Source organism: Sesamum indicum, linkage group LG9 (assembly GCF_000512975.1).
Source record: "Sesamum indicum cultivar Zhongzhi No. 13 linkage group LG9, S_indicum_v1.0, whole genome shotgun sequence".
NCBI classification, from domain to species: domain Eukaryota; kingdom Viridiplantae; phylum Streptophyta; class Magnoliopsida; order Lamiales; family Pedaliaceae; genus Sesamum; species Sesamum indicum.
In genome coordinates, this window is record NC_026153.1 from 10,924,148 (window position 1) to 10,935,371 (window position 11,224).

At 35.9% G+C, this 11,224-nt stretch overlaps 1 pseudogene; it reads left to right on the top strand.

Moving 5' to 3' along the window:
• The window catches only part of LOC105171267, a 62,147-nt pseudogene that overhangs the window by 1,601 nt on the left and 49,322 nt on the right, over positions 1-11,224 (top strand).

Consider the following 11,224-nt stretch of genomic DNA (forward strand, 5'->3'; position numbering starts at 1 on the left):
TATGATGGAGTGGTTATTTCATCATCTTTGGAGGTTATATGCATGTGTGTGTATCGGTTGCTTTGTAGGTAAACTTCATAGTTATTGAATTTTGAATTCTATTGTATGTAATATACAAAACTAACATATATCCAAAATAATCATAAGATGAGCCACGAAATTTTGCTGAATTTGTCACTCAAAATATTCTCTTTTTTTATTTTATATTGAATTTGATTTAAGTTAGTGTTGGAATGGGTTGCTAAAAGCCAATTGGATTTGCGATTTTGAGAACCATTCAAGCAATCTTTATTTAAGCGATGTTGTCCAGACGAATATGGTAAGTATTCATCTTCGTCACACGTATATGTTGTATTTAGCAAATTACGTCAAGCACTACTTGGACGTCATAACAGATGCCCACATACCACTTTAACAACCGTGCAACAGTTGGATTACGCATTGGATGACAGTCATGAAACCAAATGTTTAGGGTTGAGTTTCTGATGTTCCAAGTCAATGACCTCAAGACTGGGCATTGAGAGTCCTATGAGACTTGCATTAAGAGTCACATTCATTTGATGAGTGTTGTGTTTCATCAACGACAGACGTGGGATGTCTATGTGAGCTTAATGGGTCGATTGGCTAGGTGTCGAATCTACTTAACTGACTGGCAGGGATAGTCATATGGAAGCTTGGAGGCTTGGTCGGTATGACTTGAGTCCCCAGCTCCGATAGTACGGGACTAGTCCTCAGACTTGAGGAATCACGGTAATCACGTGCATGGTGATGACTGTATCTTAGATTTGTGCGAGAGGTGATCGTGTCTCAAACATGGTTATCATAAGCCTTGTCTAGTGCATTCAAAGTATGTAGTATGGACAGTGTGTTTCAAGAAGAGGATCCATCCCATATCAAAACGTAACAAAGGTATCTCCTATGCACTTGGAGATGCGTCTGTGCTCTATAAAAAGTTGTAGTCACAATCATTGGTCGAGTAGGAAGAAGAGGTTCCTATGTCGAGTAATTTGGCGTAACGCGATCTCAAGTATTAAGCATAGATGTCTAGTCCAGGATGGGAATCGAGCCTAATTCCATGCCCTAGACTAAGGCCAGGACCGTAGATGGAAGGACCATACCTGTATAGACTTAGAAGCCTAAAAGTTCACATGAATTTTCGCCTAGTCTCTAGTGTCATGGACCGTTGCAAGACGGCCACACATGGTGACAGGCTTTTTTGATCAAAGATTGATAAAAAAATATTAATTAAATTGGATTTAATTAATAATAGTGTTGAACACTAGTCCAAGTCTAGCTGAAAGGTGAACCTAAAGAGTCACACACAAATCACCGAGAAGGGACGATGAATTAATTGGGAACTAATTCTGTAAGTAATTGAATTACTTATATATGAGAGGGATCCATTGGATGGATAAGCCAAAGGATAAATTAATTGGATTAATTTATATTGGGTCCCTTATTATGTAATAAGTTGGACTTATTATTTAATAAAAGCTTATTAGGCTCATATATTTTATTAGATTAAATATATTATGGATATAATTAAGTGGACTTTAATTAAATTGGATTTAATTAAGATTGATTTGGTCTTGAATTTTAATTAATTAAAATCGGCTCAAGCCCATTAATTAAGTTGGTGGAAATGATTAGAAAAGAAAATTATTGACTAGCAAATTTATTTTTTTGGAAAGTGCCATGTTAGTCATCCTTTATTTGAAAAAAAAATTTTTATTACCTTATGGATGGTTAAAATGAACCTAGACATATTTTAATTCATCCATACAAGGTTTATATATGTGGATTAGTTATTTGGAATAACTAATGAATGAGTACACAATACACAAAAATATTAATTTCCTCTCTAATTACAACACTTGGCAGCCCGCCCCTATACACATTTCTGTTTGTCTCCCTAATTTTCTTCTAACAAAGAGAATTGAGGGATGCCAATCCCGGTATGGTGTGGATGCAACTTCAGAGGGCTTTTATATTGGAGCCTTGTGTGAACGGATCAAAATGAATGTGGTTCGAAGTAAATCAAAGAAAGAAGTAATTCTTGATTTACGTTCTAGTACGTCTCGTATTTCATTCAACCATTAAGCCCGCTAATTTTATCGTTATTTATTTTATTAACTATATCGAACGCCCGGGAACTCGAAGGGTACACCAATTGGAATTATTGCTTTATTGCGTTTCCATTTTAATATAGGCAACTTATTTTTGCCTCTTCCGCTTGCGCGTTCCCAAGCTGATCAACTCGCACCTCGCAGTGCCTTCAGGTGGTATCATAGTCCGGTTCGATGTAGGGGCTGCGGTATTGTGTGAATAAGCATGATAATATGTTCTTTATTGCTTCTGAAGCATGATATATTTTTTGCTTATACTTGAACAATTATGTGAGAAAATTAATTTGTTTAATTTTTGCAATTTTGGGTGATTTTAAGTATTTTAACAAAATTGAATTTTATGATAAAATATTTGCTTTAATTTTAGATTAGTGTGTGAAATAAAAAAAAATGGCACTGTAGCAGTGCACAACGTGCTCGCGGCCGACTGTGTAGCCGCTGCTGCTGCTAACGGCCGACGGCTGGACCGTTTTTCGCCGTTTTTTCAGAAAATTAAATTTTATAATTTCTGCAAATTTTCTGAAAAATATTAATTGTTGCTGATTTAATTTTGGAGAAAATTAGATTTTTTTATTAAATTGGTTTAATTAATTTGGTTATTTTTATGCATTGGATGCAGTAGGCTTGATCATACATTTGAGTTACAAATTTTAAGCTTATTGTTTTCTGCATATAATTGTTTATCGTGATATTAGATATCACAATAGTTTTGGATGTTCATTTTCTTGTCTTGCAAGATTAATTATTATTATATGCTAGAATGAATGTTAATGGATGATCACAGAGCCCTAGACCGCATGTATGTCTTTTTAATTTTTGTTGGGTGGGCCCATGTGCCCTTGTGATTTTATTTTCTCCTTCCTCCTCGTTTTTAGCATTTGGATAATAACGCTTGCTATCTCCCTCCTAATGTACTCCCCCCGACTTCAAATTGGGGTTTCTTATTCAATTGTAATGACAGTAGTATAGGACATTTTTTATAAAATTTTTATTTTAAGCAAGCTCATGGAGAAGAAGCCCCATGGAGGAGGAGACACACGGAGAAGAGGACCCATGGAGATATCACAAGACCCGTCTATAATACCATAGGGCCGCCCTAGAATGACCGTAGTCTCACTGCACGCTCAGTGGGTCACATAGGTTGGGCTCGTGATCATCCAATAGGGGTATGATAGGTTTCATTACATGCGATGCATTTATTTAATGCTTTAATATTTGATATATATGCATGCAATGTTTATATGTGATGAGGTTAAACAACTCATAATTAACTCTCAATTGGTTGGACCAAGTTGAAGTGTTAGGGGCCCAAAATAGACTTGAATCGAAATGGTTTTATCTGTCATTGATTTTCATCCACAATAATGTGGTGAGGAAGCTGCTACTACCTAAGTGTGGTCTCATGAGTCTTGGCACATTTGGACTAGAGGCAGGCTACACCATTATTGTGAATAAAGAAACACGCTCACTGTTTTCCTAGGTCACGAACCGTGGAGGGCGACGGTTGAGGTATGATTTGATTGATGGGTTGAGTATAACACTAAACAAATATTAAGCCCATAAATGGAATTAGATCGAAATGGCATTTCGATCTATCCAGGCCTTCTATCCATAGCAATATCATGAGGAAGCTACCACTATTCAAATATAATCTCACGAGTCGTGGCATATTTGGAATAGTATGCGAGCTGCATTACTGCTATGAACAAAGGAATAGCTCGTTAGTTTACGAGTCGTGGGAGGCGACAATTGAGGTATGATTTGGTTGATGGATTAAGCTTAACATCAAGTAGCATGATTCACTTGGAGTCCTCGGAATAATGTGAAAAGGTAAGGCAAAAGATCTTAGGAATCTCATGGGATGAGAATGACATTGGATACCTCTCACGAGGCTTTCGCCGTGTGAATCTTAAAAATGGGGTATGGAAAATTCGCTTGTGGATCCCAAGCACACTTGGAAAGGATTTCCCGAAATTCCATTGGAGAGTGGTGGGATTTTATAGAAATAGTGGGACAGGTTAACGACTAAAAGATCGAGTCTTAACACAAACTCAACATTACTATAATCTACTTGCTGTTTCTGCTTTGCGTTTAGAATGCATGTACAGGATACTGTTTTCAATTTTATTTATTTTGAAATTTATTTAAATGGAACACTATCGATTAATATTGACTGCAAAAATTGGAGGATTGTCCTCAATTTCCGAACCTAGGCTTGTGTTATGAAAAAGCCACTTCCATCGGACTTGTGAAAGGAGTCCTTACTTAAGGAACGTTTTACGTTGGGGATTAAGGCATAAGGACAATCGCAAGGTCCGCAGCATTATATCTACTTTTGTCATTCATGAGCGGTATGATAGGCTGGACGTTGTTGGTTCAATAAATGCTCCACATAAATTAATTTATGCAGCGTCGAACCGGCATATTGGATATGCCGTGATGGAAGCATTTTTTGAAGCCAAGATGACTCAAGGTCGTCTTTACACAAACATTTGGCTAAGGTGCAATCCCTTGTGCAGAAGCTCTAAAACCCGAATGTTGAAGGTGATGTATATTGACGTGATCCTTCAGGTCCCTTCATCCATCATTTGACCTATTTATCATAAATGGGCTTGAGAAGACCATTTCATGAGTTGATAAAATAGTTGGACCAATATGAGGAAACGATTGAAGAATCTTTGTTGTCGGTATTGGACTTATAGGCTTCAACCTCAAAAGCCAAAAGCAAGGGAGCCGGACACCGAATGAGAAAGAAGGATGAAGCTAAGTTAGCCGTTGCAAGCGCTTTGAGCGCTCCTATCGCCTTGATGGGCGAGGGTAGAAAGGAAAAATGGAATAACGGTTTGACTGTCAAAATTTGCTTCTTATGTTTGCATAAAATTGCCAAAGGGCATTAGAAGAGGGAGTGTCGTGAACTCCTCTTCACCCAGCTATAGTATTTGTTTAGCAAACATGATTATTGTTCTTATTCCCAAGTGTCGGACACTTGCTCTCGAAATGTATTTTTGCAACTAGTTTGTAGAAATGAAAAGAAGTAGAATACTAAGTTAAGGAGTCCTAAAGCTAAGGAATGGCTGGGCCATTATTGGAAAGGCAATAGATGATTTGAGTTTGCTGACTTATGAATCTTTATGAGAAGGAAAAAAACCATAAAGCACTTTGTGGGACAAAGAATGCTTGTAAAAAAAGATCAATTGGATTAGATCCAAAATATACATCTGTAAGTTACTAAATATGCAAATACCAGTAGAGGGTTTACAAGTCTAAGTACTTCTAGGAAGTTCGGAGAAATTGGACTTGAGGTGGACAACCAAACTGGTTATGGAGACAAACCCTTCGATGAGATCGAGGTGGTGCGTATTTAGTGGGAGTTCGTGAAAACGTCCGAAAATGAGAATGAAATTCTCGTTCAGTAAAATCCTTCCGAAAGAGACAATGTTGAACGGTCTCTAATAAGGAAAATTGAACCCTGTTCGGAAATGATTTGATCGATGCTTCACTGAATTAGTTGGGCCATTTGGATGTTGGCTATCGAAAAACCAGTTGTAAAACGTGGCGTTTTCTTAAGTCGCAATCCAGACACCATATTTGATATGGATTGGCAAACCTGTGTCCTACAAAAGTCTTGAGTATGAGGAATGGTCCTGCATATGTCAAAGAAATAGTGGAAGAAAAATTAGGTTCGAAGTCTATTTTGTATAGGTTCATTATGGATTAATGCAAATAATTTGTGTCCTACAAAAGTTTTGAGCATGAGGAATGGTCCTGTAGACGTCAAAAGACGAGTAGGAGGAAAATTGAACTCGTAGTCTGATTTATACAGGTTCGTTGGAATAATGCAAACATCACTAGTAATCAAAACTTTAACTGACCATATCTATAATTTTCCAAAGGATGATCAGAAAACTCCGGATAAATTGCTTGGAGCCATGAAATCTGCTATGGAGTTCAAACTAGGTTTGAATGTCCTTTTGACAAGATCATGAGGTATATGACTTGGTCAAGAACAAGATAGAAGGTCAGTAGGAGCTCAACTCTATTCCAAGTGTTTTAGATATTAAACGTATTTTATCATTTGGAATGATAGAAAGATGCTGTGGATGTCTAAAACATGAAAGTTATTCATAAAATTCCCCATAATAGGAATTGGATTCCTATCTAGGGATAGGTTATCCAAGATTCAGTCGTGGTAGACTGGTAAGGAGCTTAGGTGTTTGACATCCCCTACGTCTTTGTTGTAAGTAACATGGAATGCTGTTTGGTTCACTAAAAGCGATTTTGCTTATGATTTTTTAACATAACAACGGATATCAAGTGTGTACCGATGAGGCAACAGACAACTCTCGAGGGGCTATCTTTAATACCTAAATAAGAATTGAAGAAGAGCCCTTGACGCACATAAATGGAGAGTTGATTCTAGAAGGCTGTAGCAGTAGTAGCTTCTAGGATCATATGAATAACATTTAATCTCAAAATGAGTGTAAATTCTAGATTTATGATAATGTGGTAACATTGGAAGGATTCCAAATAAGATACCACAAGGAACCTTATCATGAAAAATTGAATGTATGGCAACTTTAAAGTTATACTGAAAAACTGTTAGGATCGAAAAACAATAGCCGATTGTTGGGTGGGCTACCGAGCATAGCTGGACTAGTATTCACCATGGAGGATGACAACTAGGCTACGGTACAAGGTAAAAGGCTTGAGATCTCATCACAGGTCCAAGAAAAAAACTTAGATACCATCATCTGCTTGGAGCGATGATAGGAAGATGTTTTGTGCCGTTGGACCGCAGGACATCGGCAAAAATAAAAAGTAGACCCATCAGACCTAGCCGATGTCGCAGATTGCTCATAATCAGTTTAGTCTGAAAGATATGTGTAATTGGTTTTAAGTTCAAGTGGTAGATTGTTGGAATGAGTGACCAAAAGCCAATTGGATTGCGATTTTGAGAAACATTCAAGCAATCTTTATTTAAGCGATGTTGTCCCTAAAAATATGGTAAATATTTCGTCTTCGGCACAAGTATCTTTTGTGCTTACCAAAGTATGTCAAGCACTTCTTGGACATCACATAGATGCCCACAGACCATTTTAACAACCGTGCAACAGTTGGACTGCGCATTGAATTTTGGTCATGAAACCATATGTTCAGGGTTTGGCGTGAAATATTCCAAGTGGAAAACCTCGAGACTGGGCATCGAGAGTTCTACTAAGACTTGCATTACGAGTCGCATTCATTTGATGAGTATCGTGTTTCATCGGTGGCAAACGTGGGACATCTATGCGGTCTTAATCGGCCGATTGGCAAGGTGTCGAATCGACTGAACTGACTCACGGGGATCGTCATATATGACTTGAGTCCCTCGTTCTGATAGTATGGGAGTAGTTCTCAAACTGATCTTAGATTTGTGCGAGAGGTGATCATATCTCAGGCATGGTCATCATAAGTCTTGTCCAGTGAATTCAAAGTATGTAAGGAGGACGGTGAGTTGCAAGAAGAGGACCCGTCCCCTGTCAAAACGTCACAGAGGTATCTCCTATGCACTTGGAGATGCGTCTATGCTCTATAAAGCTGTGGCCATAGTCATTGGTCGAATAGGAAGAAGAGGTTCCTATGTCGATCAATTTGGCGTAACACGATCTCATGTATTAAGCATAGACGCCTAGTCAAGGATGGGAACCGACGCCCAATTCGATGCTCTAGACTAAGACCGAGAGACGGTAGACGGAAGGACCGTACGCATATGGGTGGCAATATCGGGCCACGACCGCGACCACGTGGTAGAAGCGGCATACCACTAGACATTATATACACCTATTATATAAAAGTAATTTTTTATACTAATTTTTTATATTATTATGTGAAAATATTAATATTGGAGAAATTGGTCTAAATTAATTTTTTGATTCTTTACATTATTATGTAAAAATATAAATATGTATTGAGAATATTGTCCTAATTTATTTTAATTTTTTTGATTGATATGTAAAAATGTTAATATTTGAGAAATTGATCTAAATTAATTTTGAAATTATTTACATTATTATATAAAAATGTTATGGGAATACTGTTGTAGTTTATTTTAATTATTTTGTTTAATATGTAACAGTGCTCATATTGGAGAAATTGGTCCAAATTAATTTTTTAATTATGTATCATTATGTAAAAATGATCTTGAGGAATATTGTTGTAATTTATTTTTAATTATTTTGATTAATATGTAAAAGTATTAATATTGGAGAAATTGGTCTATATTAATTTTGTGATTATGTACATTATTGTGTAAAAATTTTGGGAATATTGTTGCAATTTCTTTTATCAATTCTTTTTATTATTATGTAAAAATTTATTAATGTATTATTGTTAATTTATTATTGTATTATTGGAGAAATTGGTCTATATTAATTTTCAACTTAGATTAATTTCCAACTTGTTCTATGCCGCTGTTGACTCATTTCTCTATGGGTTCCGCCGTTCTTAATCAAGGGCGATGCTATTACCAAAAATTACAAAAAATTACGAAAACTTAAAAAATAATTTCTGAAAATATTTTCAGAAAATTTTTCCTTAAAAAACCGAAATTGTTTTTCAACAAAATCTCAAAAAAAAAAACAAAAGAAATTCAGACAATGTTTTTCAACAATATTTCAGAAAATGTAACCTTAAAACCTTAAAATTTTAGATGATTTAAAAAAAAATAAGGTGGGGGAGGGACGGGTTTGAGAGCGCTTAAATGGGGGTGGGGGTGGGGGATGAACAAAAATTAGTAAGAAGTTGGGGGTGGGGATGGGCGAATGTAATAAAAATACCTCGAGACCAAGGAGCACAGCGGCAGAGAGGCAGCCGATGGCAGTGAAAGGGGTAAGAGAACCAACAGTCGCATCAACAGTAGAGCAGAGGAAGAGGAAGTGCGAGGAGAGAAAGGAAGAAAGAAAAAAATCTGTTAAGTGTTGTATATAAATTAATTGGAACCGGCATTGTAACGGTCACTTTTAATAGAACCGTTCCTAAGCCCGTTCCTAGTGAGTAAAACAACGTCATTTCTTGTAACGAATATTGCTTAAACAAACTGTTCTCATTTAATAACCATGCCAAACACCCGTTCCAAATTGAACAAAACGATGTCGTTTCTGTATAGTATTATGCAGACCATTCCTAATTATAACAAATCGTTCCTAATTGTGTCTCAAATTTAATTTCTCAAAAAATTAAGAAAAAGAAAAAATATAGAAAAAATCATCCCAGACATGTTAATGATCAGGAAAAAATAGACCAACAAGTAATTAAGATAATGGGAAGGATATAATGTTACAAATAAAACTTGGCAATTGTTCAAAAGATCATTGGATATTATCAAATCAACAAGGAAACAAACTTCCTATAATTAAACCGTGCAAAACAGCTAAATTTTGAACGTTTTCAGAATTCCACAAAACTTGACACTAACGTAGGTCTTCACCCATGCATTTGTGTGGTAAATTAGCTAAGCATAATAACAACTACATGTTAGTATGAAAGGTAAACAAACTTTCTTTAATAAAGCCGGGTAAAACAACTAAATTCTGAACGTTCTTCGAATTCCTCGAAACTCGACCCAAACATAGGTCTCGATCTATGCATTGGTGTCGTAAATTTGCTAAACATAATAATAAATACAAATTAATATGAAAGGGAAAGCATTCCCCTTTTAATAAAACCGTGCAAAACAGATAAAATTTTGAGCGTTCTCAAAATAAAACGAAACTTGACCCAAACTTAGGTCTCGACCCATGCATTTTTATGATAAATTTTTTAAGTGTAGTAATAACTACAAGTTAGTATGTAAAGGAAACAAACATCCTATAATTAAATCGCGCAAAACAGCTAAATTTTCAACGTTTTCAGAATTCCATGAAACTTGACAGAAACGTAGGTGTAGACCTATTCATTTGTGTGGTAAATTAGCTATGCATAATAACAACTACATGTTAGTATGAAACGGAAACAAACATTCTTTAATAAAACCGTGCAAAATAATTAAATTTTGAACGTTCTCAGAATTCCACAAAACTAGATCCAAATGTAGGTCTCGACCCATGCAATTGTGTCGTAAATCTGCTAAGCATAATAATAACTACAAGTTAGTATGAAAGGGAAAGCATTCCTCTTCTAATTAAAACGTGCGGAACAGATAAAATTTTGAGCGTTCTCGAAATAGAACGGAACTTGACCCAAACGTTCGTCTCGACCCATGCATTTGTGTGGTAAATTTTCTAAGCATATTTAAAACTACAAGTTAGTATGTAAAGGAAACAAACTTCCTTTTAATTAAACCGTGAAAAACAGCTAAATTTTGAATGTTTTCAGAATTCCACGAAACTTGACCCAAAACGTAGGTCTAGACCCATGCATTTGTGTAGAAAATTTCCTAAGCGTAATAATAACTACAAATTAGTATGAAAAGAAAGCAACCTTTTTTTAATAAAACCGTGCAAAAGAACTAAATTTTGAACGTTATCAGAATTCCACAAATTTGACTTAAAAATGTAGGTCTAGACCCATGCATTTGTGCGATAATTTTCTAAGCGTAATAATAACTACAGGTTAGTATGAAAGGGAAACAAACCTTCTTTAATAAAATCGTACAAAACAGATAAATTATGAATGTTCTCAGAATTCCACGAAACTTCACCCAAGTGTAGGTCTCGACCCATGCACTAGTGTGGTTACTTAACTAACTGTAATAATGACTACAAGTTAGTATGTAAGGGAAACAAACCTCCTTTGATGAAACCGTGCAAAACAGCTAAATTTTGAACGTTTTCAGATTTCCACGAAACTTGACACTAACGTAGGTCTAGACCCATGCATTTGTGAGGTAAATTAGCTAAGCATAATAACAACTACACGTTAGTATGAAAGGAAAACAAACGTTTTTTTATAAAATCGTGCAAAACAACTAAATTTTGAACGTTCTCAGAATTACTCGAAACTAGACCCAAACATAGGTCTCGGTCTATGCATTGGTGTCGTAAATTTGCTAAACGTAATAATAACTAGAAATTAGTATGAAAGGGAAAGCATTCCCCTTTTAATAAAACCGTGCAAAACAG